Source organism: Rosa chinensis, chromosome 6 (assembly GCF_002994745.2).
Source record: "Rosa chinensis cultivar Old Blush chromosome 6, RchiOBHm-V2, whole genome shotgun sequence".
NCBI classification, from domain to species: domain Eukaryota; kingdom Viridiplantae; phylum Streptophyta; class Magnoliopsida; order Rosales; family Rosaceae; genus Rosa; species Rosa chinensis.
In genome coordinates, this window is record NC_037093.1 from 45,656,663 (window position 1) to 45,678,157 (window position 21,495).

General features: G+C 37.3%; 1 long non-coding RNA gene across 1 annotated transcript; it reads left to right on the forward strand.

The window, feature by feature from the left end:
- Positions 1-17,476: 17,476 nt before the first annotated feature.
- Positions 17,477-18,330, forward strand: LOC121049806. The gene is made up of 3 exons (XR_005801376.1): positions 17,477-17,595; positions 17,762-17,833; positions 18,258-18,330. It is a non-coding gene; the product is annotated as an uncharacterized LOC121049806 (long non-coding RNA).
- Positions 18,331-21,495: the final 3,165 nt, after the last annotated feature.

Genomic DNA, 21,495 nt, shown 5'->3' on the forward strand with positions numbered 1-21,495 from the left:
CTAAATGTATATCGATTTGTTTTTCTATATATATTATGCTATTCTGTTGTCCTTGTTATTGAATTTGCTTAGCCTGAATATATGTCGATATTTTTTTTTCTCATTGCCTGATATTGGAGCATGTATATATGTAAATAAACTGCTGTCGGTGATTAAGAGTACCAGAGTTTGAATTGGTAGAGTTTATGGAACTTAGTGAATGCATGCAGGATATGTGATTGGGGTTTTGTTGCTCGATGATGTAGTTTTGGTTTGTGGTTTTTGTTTAATGTAGATGGATAGGTCATGGGTGCATGCTGATAGGAGATCTCATGAATATAAGTTAGGGGTGGCAGAGTTTTGTCAGTTTGCTTTGGGAAATGCTAGAGACCCTAACCGTATTTGTTGTCCTTGCACAAAGTGTGGAAATGTGAAAGATTTTTCTGCACAAGTGATAAAGGATCACTTGTTTGTAAATGGGATTGACACAGATTATCTGAAATGGACAGAACATGGGGAGGTTGTAGTGGAGTCGGGATCATATACGGATAGTGAAAGTCTTGAATCAGAGCCAATTGAATCTGACTCTGTACAGGGTAACATGAGGGCAGATTATGAAGTAGAATTAGATAGTGATGTGGAGTTGGAAGGTGATGAGGATGAGGAGCTTTCGAGTGAGTGTAATGAATTCAAGAAATTTGTTGACGATGCCAACAAACCCTTGTACCCTGGTTGCAATAGGCACACCAAGATGAATGTGCTTGTGAGGCTTTACAACTTGAAAGCCAAGCATGGGATGAGTGATTCGGCTTACTCGGACTGGTTGATTGCCTTTGCTGAGTATCTACCGGAAGGAAACGAGATACCTTCCTCTGTGTACGAAGCAAAGAAGAGTTTGAGTGCATTAGGAATGGATTACACCAAAATACATGCCTGCCCTAATAACTGTATTCTGTACAGAAAACAATATGCCGATGACACTATTTGTCCTACATGTGGTACATCTAGGTGGAAAATATGCAAAAACAAGAAAGAAAGAGAGGGAGTCCCTGCAAAAGTGTTATGGTATTTCCCTCCTATTCCTAGGTTCAAAAGAATTTTTCAATCAACTGAAACATCAAAGGCTTAACTTGGCATGCCACCGAGAGAAACAAGGATGGCTTAATTCGCCATCCTGCAGATTCTGCGGCTTGGAAGTTGGTAGATGAAAAATGGGCAGATTTTGGTAATGAGCCACGAAACCTACGACTTCCATTGTCAACGGATGGGTTCAATCCCTTTAGCTCCTTAAGCAGCAAGTATAGTTGTTGGCCCGTTATTTTGGTAACCTATAATCTCCCTCCATGGTTGGTAATGAAGAGGAAACACATGATGCTTACCTTATTGATATCGGGCCCTAAACAACCAGAAAACGACATCGATGTTTACCTTGAACCATTAATAGATGACTAAAAGCTGCTATGGGAAGGGGTGAATGGAGTTTACGATGCCATCAAAAATGAAACTTTTACTCTTAGGGCTCTACTATTCTGGACAATCAATGATTTTCCAGCGTATGGTAACCTTTCAGGGAGTATAGTGAAAGGCTACAATGCATGTCCGATTTGCCTTGATAAAACAAAACCTACAAGGCTAGTTCACGGGGGAAAGATGGCCTACACCATTCATCGACGATTTTTAGGAAGACACCATCCTTACCGAAAGCTAAGGGCTGCTTTCAATAACCAGCCAGAACATGTAGCAGCTCCAGTGCCATTAACTGGAGAAGAATTGTTGAGCAGGGTGGAGGCTGAAGTTCCACATTGGCCGTTTGGAAAAAAAAAACCTGCTCCTGCTTATAGGGGGGCTGAGGATGAAACTAGGCCATGTTGGAAGAAGAAGTCGATATTCTTTGAGCTTGAATATTGGAAGTATCTCCCTGTTAGGCACTGCCTTGATGTCATGCACATTGAAAAAAATGTGTGTGATAGTCTAATAGGGACGTTGTTGAACATTCCAGGAAAAACCAAAGACGGCTTGAAAACTCGTTTGGACTTGGCGGAAATGGGTATAAGATGTGGATTGCACCCAAATCTAGATGGTCCGAAAAAGAAGCGCTTGCCATTGGCAAGCTGGAACCTAACATTAGATGAAAAAAGATGTATGTGTGGATCATTTCATGGCATGAAGGTTCCTGAAAACTACTCTTCAAACATTTCAAACCTTGTTTCAATGGATGATTTGAGGCTGATTGGACTTAAATCCCATGATTGTCATGCGTTAATGCAACAGCTGCTCCCAATTGCTATCCGAGGGGTGTTGGAAAAACCGGTCAGGGTTGCAGTAATCAGGCTTTGCCTTTTTTTTAATGAAATTTGCAGCAAGACTATAGATGCTTCAAGGCTTCCCAAAATCCAAAGTGATCTGGTCGAAACTTTGTGTGAGCTTGAGAAGTACTTTCCGCCATCTTTCTTTGACATAATGATTCATTTAACAGTCCACTTGGTTAGAGAAGTTGAGCTATGTGGACCGGTTTGCTTCCGATGGATGTATCCTTTCGAAAGATATATGAAGGTCTGCAAGGGCTATGTTAGGAATAAAACGCATCCGGAAGGGTGCATTGCTGAGTGTTACATAGCTGAAGAGGCGCTTGAGTTTTTAGGTGAACTTTTCTTTGATGATAGGACTGTTGGCATCCCAAAAGAAAACATCACAGCTGACAAGCCTGCCTCTGGTGCAACTGTTGAGTCTGTTTATGGCAAAGAATTTCAGCAAGCTCATCTCTGCGTGCTTCAAAACACTGAAGAATTTAGAAGCTACTTTTTGTAAGTTGATCACTATCTATGTTTTTTACAGTTTTGCTTATTTTCTTGTTCTAATGCTTATACACTAATACTTAATAAATATTTGTGTAGGGAACACACGGAACAGTTGAAGAGGGAGTTTCCCAAGTACAAAAAGAATAAAAAGTGGTTGGTGGACAAACAAAACATGACTTTTGCTCAGTGGGTGAAGGAGAGGGTAAGTAGTTTCCATTTAATGTAACTGTAATTTATAGACTGATAAAGCTTTTAATAATGCAGAACACAGTTGGTATAATGTTTTATTTTATTTTGCAGGTTGAATCAAAGGTTGCTGAACCAGGTTGTGATGTCCCTGAGATTGTGAGGTGGCTAGCAGATCAACCAAGCCATGAAGTCCCGAAGTTTAGTGGTTACCGAATAGGGGGAGTGCAATATAACACTAAGTTGCGCGATGATCTTAGGTCAACACAAAGCAGTGGGGTTTATTTGGTTGCTAAGACTCCTCAAGTAGCTAGTGCTAAGGATAAAAACCCTATTACTGAAGACATGAGCTTCTATGGGGTGATTACCGAAATATGGGAGCTTGACTATGGTCATTTTAGGGTTCCTATTTTTAAGTGTGATTGGGTAGAGAATGAGAAGGGTGTTAGAGAAGATGATCTTGGGTTCACTTTAGTTAATTTAAATAGGAAAGGTTATCTAAATGACTGTTTTGTTTTGGGAAAAACTGTGGAGCAAATATTTTATGTTGAAGACCCTATAGATCGTAGGTGGGCAGTTGTGGTGAGAGTCCCAAAAAGAGATTACATTGATTTTGTTCAGGAGGATGATGTTGGGGACACCATTCTTTCCCACCCCCCCCCCCCATCGCAACTACAATGCCAGCTATTCAGTCACATGATAACTCTCAAGATGAGGAGCCAATGGGTTATAGGCGTGCAGGGAATGAGGATATAGTAGTTGAGGGAGAGTAGTTCATATAGTCGTATTGATGTAATTTATAATTGTCATGCCTAAAGGATACTTGGCTCACTAAATATGTTTTTAATGTTGGTTATTTTCTGTTTACATGATTGTACCAAGTGTTAAGTGTTTGTTATTTTAAATACTCTTATTTTTTGCTTGGATATGTGTTAAGTGTTTGTTTATTTAATTACTGTTATTTTCTGCATTAATATTTGTAGTAATATATGTTAAAGTGTCTGTTATTTTAAACATTAGCAGATTTGTTTACTAATATGCAGCTTATATGTTTGTTATACAAGTTACTCATATATGTGGATTTGATGTACTAATGGGGCTAACATTTGTGTAGATAATGGTTGCATCACAATCTGCTAGTGTATCAAAGAAGAGAAAGTCGAAAGAAAATCGTTCGAAGCCTAAGAAGACTAAGTCTTTGAAGTCACCGACATCATCATCATTTTCCGATGGATCTCATTCAAAAAAGGGAAAGTCAAAAAAGAAAGAACTTGAATCAACTGGGGGCCTAAAGTTGCTGAAGCGGCATGCGGTGACTATGTCACGCATTACAAACCGCAAGAGTCGTAAATGCAAGAAGGTTGTTTTATTTAACAGAAAAGGGACCCCTTGTGGGAAGGTGGCTAAGCAAATGCAAAGCTACATTGGTGTGTTGGCAAGAAGGAAGGTACCGGTAATAAGGGAAAATTGGAAAGCCGTAACTCTTGAAGAGAAGAACAAAATCTGGCAACGTGTTCAGGTGATTAAGTTCCTTATCTATTTTGTTTAGTATTGAAGGTGTAGTTAGTTAGGTTGGTATTATAGTGTTCATTGTTTTCATTTTTCAGTAGTTTCTGAACTTGAACTGATAGTTAGCAATGAAATGTGCACAGATTCCATTTTTGATTGGTCCTGAGCATAAAAAATTGGTTTTGGAATCTGCTGCAAGAAAGTGGAGGCAATTCAAGTGTCTACTTACTTCCAAGTACGTTATCCCCTATTTGGATGATCCTGAAGCCTTGCAATATCCTCCAGATGATTATCCTTTCATCAATGCTGATCACTGGACAGAATTTGTCGAAATGCTGACAAAGCCCTCATTCTTGGTATAAATGCACTTGTATTTCAATCATTTAGTTGTAGTCATATAAAATGCAGTTATGTAAATATCGAATACTCATTTAACTAATTAGTACCCCTATTTTGCAGGAAAAGCGTCGTGAGCAACAAGAGAGGCGCAGCAAGAATAAGTATCCTCATAGAATGTCCCGTAAAGGATATGCAGGGTTGGAGGCTGAGTTGGTTAGTGAAACTGTTTTCTACCTTACTTATGTGGGGTTCCTAGTTGTAATGTATGCATTAACTATCCTATTTTGTAGGCTGATGGAATGAGTGATGGAGAAGTTGATAGGGCCACTTTGTGGATAAGAGGACGACAGACAAAGGATGGCAGTTTCAAGGATGAGGAGTCAGCAAAGACGGCTGAAAAGATAGTAAGTCCATATATTTATTGGACTATTTTTGTATGTATAAGGTTTGTTTAGATGATATGTGATGATATTTCCTAATCTAAACTGTCAGACAAACTTGAAAAGAAAGCTTGACAGTGGAGAGCTAAGCGCTGAAGGAAGTAATGATGTCTTAACATTGGCGTTAGGGACTCCGGAGCATGGGGGAAGAGTGCGGGGAGTAGGAGGTTTTGTCACTCCCTCTACTTACTTCCACCTCCCTAAACGTAGAAAGGAGAGCATAGAAGCTACTGTCAGACTTAGTGTGCAGAAAATATTGTCAGAGGAGAGAGAGAAGATAGTAGAGGAGGCAAGGGAGAAGATACTAGAGGAGGCAAGGGAGGAGATAATCAAGGAAGCGAGGGAAAAAATTGTTGCAGATGAGCGGGCTATGTGGGCGGCCAAGTTTGCTGAACTTGAAGCAAAGATAAATGGAAAAGAGGCTGCAACTATTCACCCACATGTATCTGGCCATGGAAGCTGCTCAATGACAGCTAATGAGATTGCTCAAGAAACGGATAAAGGTCCGTTGGAAGAAGTAGTGAACAATGTGGATGGAGCTAAAATTCTGAGCGTTTTTGAAGAAATGGAAAACAAAACCATCATGTGTAAAAGGAAAGGGACAAAGGTTGTTAAGGAAGGCAGGTTGGATAAAAGTCCTAGGTGCAAGAAAGGGAATGAGTTTCCCAAGTTGCTTGAGAAAGTAGTTGTCAACCGTGAGGAGGTCAATGAGGTTGTTGAAGAAAATGTCAATATGATAGATATCAAGGAGCCGGAGAATGAGGAGGGGGCAGAATATGTGGATTTGACGATGCGTCAACCTACATTAAAGGTAATTTGGTTTTACTTAAAGTGAATAATGAACTGGAAAAAGATTAAAGTTCGATTACTGCATACATGTGTTTGACACCCAAGCTGAACCAGTGGGGCATTTCATGATTTTTGAAAAACCTTTACTTGTAGCTATACTCTCAGTTTTTGACAGCTTAAAGGAGACTCTTCAATGATCATTTTGAACTTGGTTTCGTGAAAAACAAAGTTAAAATGAAATACTTATGCTATTTTGATCAAACTGCACTATTTCAGGATTTCTGTTTTATTCAGCGTTTCTGTCACTTTAGATTCTTGTTTGACAATTCATTTGAACTGCGAATAGCATGAAACTCTGGAAAATAGTAGCTTTGCATGTCTACTTGAAATCTGGTAAGTTGTGCTTCAAATCATTGAAAGAATAATTGTTGGTGAATTTTTCTTTCAAGTTACCACTTTTCTGAAACTGTCTGAAGCTTGCAGCATGTTGTTACTCATAGAATGCTTATGAGTTGCTTATGAGTATGCTTGTCGACTACATTTAAATCTGTTACTATTTCGAATATATATAGGGAACAACTATAAATCTTGTTTTTTTGGTCCATTTTTTAGTCAAACGTAGCTGAGGTTGATTGCAAGTTGGCAATAGGTTCTGTTGAACATATTGTTGCTTATGCCACTATTATGGAGTGCGAGGATCCTTCCCAACTCGTTCATGGCACTCCATTAGGGGATGGTAATGTGCGTGTTTCCATCTATGCCGCGCTTGAGGAGAAAGCAAAAGTGCCATTTCCTGTGAAAGATGAAATTGATGAAACAGTGAAGCAGGCTATGGGGAGTTGGGTCGCATGGCCTAAACACCTAGTCATAAAATCTGCAGTCAAGGTAAGAACTGTGTATAATTCAACCTGTAGCTACTTTGATAACATTCATTTGTTTATAGAAATTCACTTAATTGTAGATATGCAGCTTATATTTATGATTTGTACCTTACATTTATTTTCTTATTCTAGAAACCTACCAAGGATAAAGCTGATAAGAAGAAGAAAAGGAAGGAGATAGGGGAAGAGGACTCGGAGATTGAATTTGGCTTGGCGAAATTGGCACCATCGTTGCCAGCTTCACTGAAGATGTTATGTTTGTGGGGTGAGGATGCATTCAAAGATGGGAATACAATCAACTTCTACGTGGAGCCTGAAGTGTTTGGATATTCTCGCAAGACATTTATATTGGGAAAAGATGTTAGGCGACTTGCAAGCATGAGGGAAGTAACTGGAACTTGCATTGCTGTGTATCAGAGGTAGAAAAAGTCCTTGAACTGATATTATAGAAATATAAATATATATATATATATATATATGCTTTGTCCGTAATGCCTTGATAAGGAGTATAGTTGTTGAAACCCAATGAGTTGGTGCAAATGTTTGTTATTAGGTACCTCTATGATAAGTTGAAGGCTTATAAAATGCTGGACATGGCTGCGTTTGTTGACCCTTCACTTATTGGTGCTGTGGGGTGTGGGAATGGAACTGTCAAGGCCCAACACATCAAAGATAGGCTTGTAACTGCTAAACCAGGGCAGATGTTCATGCTGCCATATAACTCAGGGTAAGTTAATGAATGTTTGCAAACTTTCATATCTACTATGTCTGAACATATATAACAAATTAGTGTTCAAGATATATGACATTTTGTATACATGTAGTGATCATTGGGTGTTGACACTTGTTGATCCGGAGAAAGGAACTGCCTATTTTATGGACCCGCTGAAAAGACGCTTACCCACAGGAGATTGGATGTCTATCGTGGATACGTAAGTCCCTCGTTTACATATTGATCGAAATGCCTCAATTTTATGAAATCTGTTTAATACACTTGTTTGCCTCCCTTGCATTATGGTACATCATTGATCATATTGTTGTTTTGGTGTAGTGCTATGCGTATGTATATTTCTGAAAAGAATAAGCAAAGTCGGAGTTCAGTCCATTGGAAAAATTTGGCTGTAAGTTTCACCACTTGTGGTTTTCAAAAAAACAGTTTTCCATGCCAAGTTTTCACTTGTTCATTCATTTGCTTGTGTTTAGGGCATTCCTCCCCAACCTAGCAACAAGGAGTGCGGGTACTTTATCATGCGATACATGAGAGATATCATTGAGGATAAAGACATGTCATTGTTTCCTTCCAAGGTATCAACATACATAGCTATAAATATAGTCACTTGACTCAATTTCTATTAAGTGTGTTATTATATCTATGCCTCATTCACCAAAATGATTAACTGATCCTTTTGATATAATTAACTGATTTCAGTGGGAGAGGAGAGGCAGTAGCCAATACACCCAGGCAGATATTGATCAAGTACGAAATGAGTGGGGGAAGTTTGTTGTCAACACATATGTGCACGAGTCATGAAGTAGCACACTTGTTGCTGGTACATTTTAGATAAGGAAAGCATCTTTTTTGTGCTTCTCTGCTGGTACATTGTCATGCACCATGTGTGGCATATTTTGGAACAATATATGTGTATCAGTTTTTTGATGTCCCAAGTAGATGGGCATGCACTAGAATGCTTTTCTTGTGTAAAATGTTGGTTTCAATGATTGGGAAATGCATCCCTTTTGCTTTTGAAGTTTAAAGTAATGGTTATATGAATCATTTGATGGTTTGCAATGTTTGTATTTGATAGAGTACTATTCATTTCGTAAATAGACCAAATGAATGCACAATCTAATTCAGGAATTGAATGTTCAAATGATCACACAACAGACCAAAGCTAATGATCACTGCTTGTTGTCTGAATGACCAAAAATGGGAGAAAAATACATTGTAATCAATATATCACACATCGGTTTTTAACGAATCAGTGTCTTCTGATTAATACTCAGACAACAGAATTAATTGAACTCTGTTGTCTTAAAAGCTAATCACACAACATAATTAATTGAACTCTGTTGTCCTACAAGTGAATCACACAACCACTACACCAAAAGTGGTCTTTTACGGCCCACCATGTGCGCCGTAAAAGACTATTTATGGCGCACAAAAGCATGCCGTAAAAGCTCGCGCCGTAAAAGACCCATGTCTTTTACGGCGCGCAAAAATGCGTCATAAAAGAACAATTAACGCGCCATAAAAGTGGTTCCACAAATGTGATTGAGGTCATTTACGGCCCACATTGCACGCCGTAAAAGACCTTCTATTTAAGGCATACCCATGCATGCCGTAAAAGAGTGACTGAATTCCTATTTAAGGCACACTTTGCACGCCGTAAATGAGGTCTCTTCAAACAAAAAAAAATTATATTGCTCAAATGTCATATTCATATTCATATTACCCTCACTATAATTAATCACATTTACAAAGTAACAATTGGAAATGTATTGGTAGAATTCATTACATCAATCAATTAACCCCCTGTCACTAAATTCTAGTAAGCAAAGGACCAAACAAAAATTAAAACAATTCATAGCTGCTGCTGAAGCCAGCAATGCTTCACATTTGTCAAGCATGGCTTTCTTCTGCGCTGCTACAACAGCAAGTTCTGAAACCAAACCATTCACCCCCTCTACCTGCTCATATAAAGTTTCAAACTATTAGGTACTTATCTAGCTAGTAAACCAAACATTAGTTAGCAATTGCTAAACGCTTCGGACAATCTCCTCATAATTATCTGATAGTATGAAAATTTAATGCAACAAATTCTCAGTAAATACCTCAAATCCATATGTGAGCAAACTAACAGAAGAACAGAAAAGGAAAGAAAATGTAAATACCATAGGTATTCCTAGCTCTTTGAGGTCATTTTCTCCCTTATGCTTCAATGCAGTCATATCAATCTGCACAAGATCATAAATGTTACTAATAAGCTGAATCGAAAAATTTTAGAAACTGATTGTCTCCTTCACTTACAATTATCTATTTAACCCAACAAAACTCCAGTGTTTAACCATCTGGGTAAGTCTTAAAAACAGTTTCAGATATGTGCTGCTTTGCTAATATGATTGGGAAATAATGTTTGTTTCCTATGTTGGATCCTACAACTACCAAGTACCAAATGAGCTCGAACATAGTCATAAGACCATGCCACTATCAAGTAGTAAGATAATAAACACATGAGAGATTTGATGCCCAACAAACCTATAATAAGATACTGTATACAAAAAGATGTTATGAACTAGGAACCAAAATCTAAATATCCTTTAAAAAATGTGAACACATAACATACTATAAACAAATATAGCAAGAAACATACTTCCTCAGCCTTGAATATAATGGCATATTTTCCCAATCCGAGGTGTTGCAGCAAGCCATCTACTGTCTGTTGTTCATCACCCTAAAAATAACGCCCAGAAAAAAGGTAAAAAGTCAAAGAAAATAAATAAATAAAATTGAGGAAGGAATTGAAACAAAGATTATAGTGGTGACTCGTATAAAAAAAAAAAAGTAGCTCCTTGCACACAGTGAAATGAGCAAATGACTAGCACATGAATTGTGTAATAAAACCCAAACCAAATGGTGAAACAGTTCAAGTTTAACATATTCTATAACAGCATAGTTATCAGGTGAAGAGACAAAACTACGTTATGTATGAGCAACCCTTTAAGTAAATAGTCATTATAGTGCAAAACAAGCTCAGGAACAGAATTATAGCAAGGTAAGTTGTTTCCTTGCATCTCTAAGGACAAAGGCAAAAGTTTGTCATAGACAAAGGCCTACAAGCATAATCATGGCACAATTTTTCACTTTATTAACATTTTGACCTTGAATGCCTGTGTGCACGTTTTGGACCACTCCAGAAACCAGCCTATCCAACTTGTATTTTGAAGCAGAGCCTACCGAAAACTATTTATGATTAAGAATCTATGGCTTCTGGAACTCGATCTCTAACATCAGATGCAATGAATAGTCATCGTCCAAAGGTGGAGGGTCTAACAAGTTCATCTCTCAACCTCTGTGTTCTGTTTTTATTTTTCTATCAACATTACATATACTAAACTAATATAGTGATTGATGTGCCATTGCTCAAACGCAGCACCATCTTATCACATTTCTTGCTTTCAAATTTCAGAACTAAAGTGATCAACAGCCTCTGTTTTAGCACTTATAGTTTATCTATTTCAGAAAACTGGCCATGCAATTGCCATTTACAGAACTTCAAACGGCCTGCTGTCCTTAGTCTTTCCTACCAACTGGACAAGGCATGCTTGCAACATGACTGATGCTTCTAACTATAGGAGAGAAGTTTGACATGCACAATGCACACAGAACTTAAAGTTCAATCCGAATATCCTACAATTCTAGATAATGCCTAGTTAGCTAGTAAGATCAATATTCTGAAATGTATATTCTTACCACAAACATAAATAAAATTAAAGAATTTCTTCAACTCAGTTACTACGACATCAATACTCAATAAGCTAAGCTAGAGTGGGGCAACAAAACATAAGAACAAAAAGTAAATGAAATGAAGAATATATTCTTAGCTAAAATAAAAACCACTTCAACCACTTCACAAACCAATCAGCAACTGTCAAAAAAGAATTGTGGTAACCATATAGTATCTTCCAAATAATATTTTGGCACCATGGTATACAGAGGAGTTCTTTTTTTTTTTTTACAAGAGAATATACAATATAAGAAGGGAGCGATGATCAACTGCACAAAAATTACACTTTGCTTTCAGTTCAAAATTTATTCTTAATAAAATAACCAATTAGCCAAAACAACAAAACTCACCTTCACACAAAGTGGAAAGTTCTTGCCCCTTTTATGTTGAACATATCTGAAAGCATAAATCAAATATAGAGGACCTTGTCATTAGAATGAAAGAAAAATTCAGCCATGATAAAGAAAATCAATAATAGTGACACAAAAAAGAAAAAGAAAAAAACTGAAAACAAGAACATACCTAACAAACATAGCTCAACTTGCCAGCGAAATAGACAAAAGCTGAGGATTATCACATGGTTGTAATTGTGTAGATAAAATGCTTTACCTTTCATTTGATCAGGAAGAAACTTAAGCTGCTCCCCAAGCTTGACTGAGAGAGGAAGCTTGAACATAACATAGAAAGGTACTTCATGTTCACCAGATGTGACTCAAAGCATTTGTGATCATACCCCATGCATTGAGAAGTCACACGAGATAGATAGTCAGAGTCACTAAACATGTTGAGAATTCAACTGAGAATTTAATGTCCTCATAGTTCATTCAAGAAAAAGGTCATGTCCAGAGTAGTACCTTTAATGTCCTCAAATTTAAGCAGCCAACTCAAACTAAACAAAGTAATAATAATTTAAGTGAAAATGCCACACTACAAAGAGGGCACACATAGTTTAGCAATTCCAATCTTATCAACATTTATATATAGCGCATATGTCAATGTATTTACCAGAATAACTCAGAAACTAAATATATTGCGCCCCACCCACAACTACTCTTGCATATTACGCTTAAAACGATTAGGTGTAGAAGATGGCCCCACTCCCATTCCCTAATAATATGCGGCTGCCTATGATTAAGCTTAATTTCGTGGTTAGCACCAATGCTTACTTTATTCAACAAGCTATTATCAGAAAACTGATTGAAGTAATAATATGTCAATATTCCGTCCAACAACAAAACATGATATGCCAATCAGGTAATACTCATACAAATATGCAATGAACTTAGACTAGCATACCAACACGGAGCTGTATGTATATATTATACATTACAGAGGACATGGAGAATTGAAGAGGATCGCTCTACTATTTAAGTATACTATAGATCATAACATCTATGCACAACACAAGGAGAACAAGTACATTACACTAACTATATAAGAGAAAAGAGTTACAAGTACATTGTCAATTCTGCAGATATGTGTAACCATAACTTGAGTCCGATACGTAGAAAAGAGCAACAAGAGAGGAAAAAAAATCAAAATGTATACAGAAAGAATAAATCTTGAGAGCTCGTTACTCCAGAACAAAAAAATGCCTAAAGAGGGAGATCGAGGAAAGCCTGTCACAATTCATGGCCGGGCCTAGAAGGTATTGCACAAAAACTTCCAAACCATAAGAGCCATTACCTACAAATTGAAAAGGAGAGAAGGATTACCCATTCATGCTGAGCAAATTTGCTTTGCTCTGACATTGGATTTGAGCACCATCATTCGGAAGTCGCCGCCCTCCACCATTGCTCCTGCAAGTCCACGATCGATGATGCTGCGCTGACAACCTACCCACAATCCATCGCCTCGATTAACACAGCCAACACCAAGGCCACCGCCAGTTCTAACAAAGCAGACCACATCTTTGAAAGGAACGCCGCACTGGTGGCTAGGCCACCATGCCCAATCTTTCGGATCCGGAGTTGCCGCGCGCCTCTCATCGCTAGCCCCACCGCCTCTTCATCGCCAGCCCCACCGCCACAAGAAAAAGTGGCCAAAGCCACCATATCGAGATGCGCTGCTCGACCTCGCTCCGGTGAAACCCTCGCCAATCCACCACCACTCGGGGAAGAAGTCCAGCTATACCAGAAGAGAAAAATAAAGGAAAAAAGGTTGAAGCCAACCCAGATCCCCAAGAGGAGATGTTGGATTTGAGCTCCTTCTATATGCAAAGGCGAGAGAGAGAGAGAGAGAGAGAGAGAGAGATGGCTGAAAATGTCAGGGTTTGGGTCTGGCGTTTGTTTTGTGAAGATTGGGTTTATTAGTAAGAGGTCGATTGGGTGGGAGATTAGAATTTTAGTCGAAATAAATAGGCGGGTTCTCAAAATATGTGGGGCACTTATTTACGGCACACTCTAAACGCATGCCGTGAAAGACCAACTAGAAAAGTCTTTTACGGCGTGCTCTGGCACTTATTAAAAGCATGCCGTGAAAGACCAACTAGAAAAAGTTTTTTACGGCGTGCTTTTGCACATATTAAAAGCACGCCGTAAAAGGCTAATAGAGAGAGTCTTTTACGACGCGCATTCAAAGCACGCCATAAAAGACTAAGCAAGAGAAGTCTTTTACGGCGCTCATTTGGAGCACGCCGTAAAAGGCTACAGAGAGGAGTCTTTTACGGCGCGCATAATATGCACGCCGTAAATTTTAGGCAGTAAAAGCCCAGATTTCTTGTAGTGAACGGAAGCAATTGAACTTCGTTGTCCTAAAGTTAATCACACAATACATATAGTCTAAGAACTGAAGTTTGAAGAGCAATCAGACAACAGACAAAATAAAAAAATGTTGTCTGATATTCTTAACATACAACGGTTGCAAACTGGCACTGTTGTCTGAAGACGCCCCTCAACTGCTGCGCAGCTGCGCGCTTGGCATCTGCCGAGCTATCACACAACAGTTATAACCCATACCTGTTGTCTGTGTGTTTATCACACAACTGTGTTCCACCGTTGTCTGATTTTTCATCAAACAACGGCTCACTCTACAACGGTGGATCTTCAAATCACACAACGGTTTTCTGCCGTTGTCTGAGAACAAAATTGGTGTAGTGCGGGGTGGCTGAGGGATAAGGCATGAGCACTCATATATCTGCCAGAATGATTTCAAGCAGTTATTCAATCATAAATTTCTTCTCCAATCAAAACTTCAGCTACAATGACTAATGAAAGTAACTCCGTTATATCCACTAATAATCAGACTCAGACCACAGTCTACTCGGTAACCAGTCAAAACAAAAAAAAGAAAGTGCAAATTACTGCACTAGCTATAGAGCACCGAGGAATGAGGAATGAAGATAGAAAACCAGGCAAACCAACTGACCAAGTTGTTTTAAAGATATCAGTGAATCAAAGGATACTTTCTTTTAAAGTTTCCTGTCCGTAACTTCTTTCGGATCCAAATAAAAACTCATAAAACTTTATGATAAAACTCACAAATCTATGAAGCAACATCAAACATTACTATTCATGGAGTCCTTTTTTGTTCATACTAAATATTGTATATGATAAATAATGGAACAAGAGAAAGGAAATTTCTTGTGTTAACATGCATGTACTTGTTGAAAGACTAGATATGATATGTTTTATGGGCATGAATATTAACAACATACAAGTATTAGCAGCTGATCCTTGAAGGAAAAGGGGGTCCATTACCTATCAATTAGCCAAAGAACACCATCTTTGACACCCACCACAACCAGAGGTCCTACAGGTCGTTTCTGCTCTAATGGAAAACGAGTAACTACAACTGAGACCCCTCCACCACCAACAGCCACCTCGTTAACCTTTCTTTCTTCTGCAATCCCAGAATCATCCCCATCAACTCTAGATTGCTTTGACAAGGTTAAGAATGGGGGCACAGATGGAGCATGCTGAAATGAGGCTAATCGCACCACCTAATACACGACTGTATGTCCTTCTATTGCTTTTGCTTTCTGTTTTCAGCTGTTTGGTTCTTTTCTTTTGATTTTTTGGTTCTTTTCTTTTGATTTCTCTAGTCTTGCTTGTTTTGGCAGTTGGCCATGTGAATCATGCTTTGCAGACTTGTGTCCCTTGTACTGTTATTTGGCCATTGCCTTATTAACTGAATCTACCCTTCAAAAAAAAAAGGGTACAGTGGTTCCAGTCTGGGGGTTTCTCTAGGTATGCACTGCTGTAGTCATTTTCTTTTGCCTAAATCTAGGTCAATTAATTGTTGATGATTGCAGTTTTGGTATTCTGTATCATTTGCTTTCTCCCAAATTTGTTTAGCTTTGACATGACAAGTGTGGAATTGCCAGCCAAATTTCTTAATAATTTTATCTCGATTGTTGAAAACATTCTAATCTGGCTCTTTGCCATTACTGAGGCAAGCTAAGATTGGATTTGTTTGACGATGAGAGAGAGCACGCTTGTCAGCATCCATGAAACATTCATGAGTGTTTACGGGCGTGCTCCCTCTTATCGTCATACAATCGATCTAATCTTGCAAACCTTTCGCATACAAACTAGCTGATGATCATAAATTGTGCAAGTTAGTACTTATATATGTCTGTCTCAATATTCTATTCATATAGGCTCATCATTTTCCTTTTCATGGTCGGTATCCTTTTTCTGATATAGAGTTTAAATGTTGAAGAAGTAGAGAACAGTCATTGGTTATGAGTTGATCTCTGAGTAGATCATCCACATGGATGAGTTCTTTAGTTATTTGTACTAGTCACTTATGAAAAATCAAAAGTTTCTTAACATTTCTATGTAGTCATTTTTTAAGGAATAGGAACAAATGACTGGCAATGGTGAGGTGTGGTGGATAGTAATTTGATGAACAATAGGTCTTATTTTACTCTTTGTTGGATTTTTTTTTCTATTTTAGACTTTCAAGGAAGCCCCAGACGGTTTGTAGAGGTATTGTCTAGCTCCCAACCACAGAATTTGTAGTTTCACTTTTGAGATCCTAAATATGTGTGACTATATAAGCATGCAAGACATTCAAAAATTGGAGACTTGGTTGATTATGATGCAATTCATATATCCCTATTGACTACAAAAACAAGCATCAGAGTACTTGGTTGTTCAAACTTCAAACAGGTATGGTGAGCAATGCAAGGATACTCCTCCAGCCCAGGAACCCATGAGTACTTCTATATATAACGACGGAAGAAGTGCTAGCTGGCCCTACTTGGCTACAAATCTTATGGTATACACCATAAATGTTAAGTTTCGTAACAATTGGTAAATATTATAGACCTTTGTACTTATCATATATTTATAGACCTTTGTACTTATCATATATTTACTAAGCGTCTGTGGTTCATTAGTGTGTAAATATTATTCTTAGAACTGCAACCAGTGGCCATAGGTTTGGTAAGAAAATAATAAAGTTAAATTCCTGCTTTGCTCAAATGCGTTGCTAATTGCTAATTCAACGACAAAATGAATGACTAAAGGTCTACGACTTTCTTTATTGAAAAACGAAGATATGCTTGTAACTATCCAGTTGCAAGTTGTTTATTTTTGGAATGCTCGAGATCTTTGACTAAAATTAGACTCCAAGCTAAGATAAAGAGATGTTATGCTTATAACTATCCAATTGCATAGGAAGTTATCAACCTCCTAGGAAGATCATATGTGCATTTATACATATTGCTTGAATATCCTCAGCAAGGAGAGGAAAGTTTTGATATCTACATCATCAAGTAGTTAATACTTTGATTCATTTACATATAGCAGTCACAGATGTTTTATATAATGCTTACCAGATGTTTTATATAACTTACTTGTACTTGCAAAACTTGTTTTTCAATATTATTGTTCTTGACATATAGAGGTATATGTGATATATGTAAATTTAAGTTATAGACTAACACAAATAGGTGATAATAAAAATAGACTCTTGCCTGTATTCTCTAAATAGCTGAAATTCATACAGTGATATGCATGAATGCATCTAATTATACCTATATAAAAGCCCTCTTTCCTATTGTCGAACTCATTCTTTTCAGCTGTATATTTCAAGCAAGATTATAAAAGGCTACCTTAAGGCACGCTTTCTGCCTAGGCGTAGGCTTAAATGCAGCGATTGCTCTGGTAAAATCATGCAGGCGCAAAAAGTGCACAGTAGGAGGGAAAAGCTTAAGCCTCAGGTGCAGCCAAGGCTCTCCTTTTTTTTCTTGTTCTTTTTCCTGAAAAAATAAATAAATAATCACAACTTACTGAGTGATGAATGCGATCTCTTCCTAATTCAGCTACTTCTTCTGGATGTTTAGTTAGTTATCTTAATTATCTTCTCATGTCTTTTATCTTTGGTAGTAAGTCTGCTGTAGTTCGGTTGATGCAGAACTCAGGCTCCTTGCAATTATGCAAGTCTGCTGTAGTTCAGTAGTAAGTCTTCTGTATTATTACAATTTTATTACAAAAGACTTGTGCATTTAGAAAACGCTTCTACTTAGTGCCTTAGCCAAAAAAAGCCTTGGGTAAGCCTTCTCCTTTTAAAATTTTGATTCCAAGTAGTGTTCACGCTTTATTTCCACATGCATGAGCCATGCATATCTGGAAGCCAAATTCAATTCCTTGCAACTCATGAACATCCAAGGCTATTACCTAAATGAATGGGCTGGACCTCAAATTTATATTACAGAGACTTCTATTTTTGTTTTGGTTAATGTTAGTATTTAGATAGATCATTTATCCTTTAAGTGGGCACAAGTTTTGCTACTATACCTTATTTGAAGTCAGGTTTTGCTATGTACGCTCTATGTTGCCTATACTGATTTCTCATTTATGCTTTCTTTTCTGTTCTTAACAGGAGCTTAGTTGATAAGATCTTCACGTTTTGGATTGCTCCAGTGTTCATGGGATTTACATGGAAATGTTCCCTATAAAATATTCTTTAGAAGCTGCTATTCAAGGTTGTGGATGCTGTCTCCTTATTTGGTTTGATGAATGATCCATTCTGTTTTTAACACCTCCTTCAATTTATATATCCTTGTTCCAGAGCAGCACAGGATTGTGAACTCTAATCCCAACTGAGACCCAGGCTTAAGTCTTGTGTGCATGCTTGATGATTGTCTAAACGGCGGAAGTTTCACAACAGTAAGAATGTGACAGACGGAGACAAACAGGCCCTCTACATATCACCGACATTCCAAATTCAAGGATTTCAGGCATACTTGGGACCTTTTCAGCCTTTCAAGTATATTTGCTTCTTGTCTGGTTTCGTAGATGGCCATGGGACAGGTTTCCTTTCCAAGCTCGGATTACAATCTTGTGATGGAGTAATGTGTCCGTTGGATGCCAAACGTCCTTGAGACTATACCCAGTGCATTTAATAGTAGGTTACTGTACAGATGGGAACACTCTATGGCATGTAAACATCTCTTTCTGGAATCGTAAGTTTTATTTTCCAATACTTGGTGTCCCAAAATCTGTAACTTGAACTCAAAAAGGGAAAATTCCATATCTCCAACCCTTCAATGCAGAATATGAAAATCCCAAAATGCAAAAATCCCAAGTTGTAAAAGTTCAAACACATTGTAAAAATCCCAACTTTGAACGTACAATGGTAAAATAGCAGGGCTGGAACGCCCAAGTAAAATAGGGTTCATACAAAATACACTCTCGAACAAAATGATATTCGGAATAAATATTTTCTTTTCTTTCTTTACACTTTATTTTCTGATTAGTAGCTTTACTTGAAAATTCAAACAAAACAATTAATTATTTTCCCTAGAATTTTAACAATCTTCTTTGCAGTAGTTCTTAACATGCAATTTCCATCAAATCATAGCAGGAATTCTTTACCGGGCATAGCAAGAAACTTATAGCACTACTAGAAAAATGGCCACTAGCCACCCCCCTTTTAGATACTTTTTATTAACCGTGTCATTTGGCATAGCAAATGGCACCCTTTTTTATATTCAGTTTTCTTTGCTCTAGAGGTACCGATGACTATGGCAAAATAGAGGGTAAAATTGACAAAATATTTTGCTACCACAGACATTGGTATCCATTGATAAATTATAAATTTAAATTGATGCAGTAAAATTATATATTAAAATTAATATCTTATTTAGATACAGATAAAGGTATGGACAAATATTCTCAAATATAGATACTTATAACCGTATCTAGTAATGGATACCAAAAACAGTAGCCTTTCATTCTACACACACAAAACTGTATCTAGCAAATGTCTTTTTTTCTTTTTTATTATTAATCAACCACTTTATATTTAACTTTTTCTTTTCTTTCTTTTTTGTCGACAATTTTTCATTATTCCATTCAATATACACATTTATCCTAAAAAATAAATAAAGTTATTCAATGTTATCCATTTCCCAAAAAAAAAAAACAAGAAAAAAAATCTGTTATTCACTCCTTATCCCATTAACTTTTTAAGACTTCAATCCAAAACAAAAAACTATTTTAGACGTGAAGCCATCTTCTCCATTCTCCAGTACTGTATAAGAAGTATTCTTCTTCTCATTCTTTCAACTCTCAGACTTTATCTCCTTCATCAATCTCGTTCAAGAAGCAATATATATATGGCTACCATCTCCCCCATCAACAGGTATTAAAATCACATAAACTCAGACTTGATACACACACACACACATATCTGTTGGGATTTAATAATAAATTCTAATCTTTCAACCATTTATTCATCTCAGATGAAGGTGATCATTCACTTGCTTCAAGTTTGCCTGAGATCTACCAGAGAATATAATATGGGTTGATCGATCTGGGTCTATAAGCCGATTCGTCTTCTTCAACTCCAATTTGGGTTACTTGATCTGCTGGGTAGTCTGAATTATTGCTTGTTTGATTATAGCAAGTTTGGGACGAGGGCGGGACTGAGGGCGGAGGAGAGAAAATTGCCGCCTGATCTAGATGAGACAAGTTTTGATTGGACTCTTCAAGTATTATACAGAGTATACAGAATTTAAAACACTCCTTGTATTTTACCTGGCTAAATACCTAAATTAATACCAAATAAATACATAAATAAATAAATAAATTGTTAATAAATAAAACAAAATAAATTGTTGATAAATAAATAAAAATTGTTAATAAAGGAAACAACATAAATTTCGTCCAAAAAAAAAGAAAAAGAGAAAACAAAATAAAATAAAAGTTGATAATAGATGGACCCCACAGCAATAAATTGAGATACTGATATAAAAACCGTATCTTTTGACTACTGGAACCTGCAATAGAGAATACCCTTTTTTATTCCGTGGCTGCACCGTATCTAATGAGTTTTAGATACAGTTATCCATATTTTTTAAAGCAAAAGATACAGAATAAAATATGTATCCTATAAGGCTTATTCTAGTAGTGTAGGTTTGTGGTTCTTCATGCAAAAGTTTACTTTCAAATAACATTTGAGGCCCAATAATATTTCTAAATTTCATGTAAAATTTAAAAGACGGCACAACGAGGATGGACGTGGGCATATGACTCGAGAGTTATATGTACAAGCATATGTAAAATGTCATACATGGGCATGAAACACAACCTCAGCAAGCATTCCAGTATCCTGCCAAGCCTTCTCCATTAGGGCATTGTCTCCCAAAACTGCAGCTGCGAATGCTGCTTCCCGTATTGTTTACCAAATTCTGCATTGCATGTCACTGATTTTAGAAAGTATGATATGGAAATGGAGAAAAGAAATCTTATCAGTAAGAGTAATCTGGAACACAGCTAAGACAAAAGTAGACCATTGATATTCCGCAAAGGAAAACAGAGGTGTCAGGAACTAGTATACTGGGAAAGCATAGTTTTTATTTTTCAGGGAAAAAAACAAAAAAAAGCACAACTTCCCATTTTTTAATTGTATACTGGTCAGAGAAAGAGCACTCAGAAATCACAGTTTCAATTATGAATATGGACAACAATATGGTATGTTTTAATTTTTAGGTGTCGTTTTGTCTGTTATTATTACTATTGCGTGCAAATTAAAATAATTGGAAGCACCAGAAAGCAAAATCAGCATGTCCAGTTATGGATAGCATACACTAAGCCGTGTCAACTCTCCATGATTG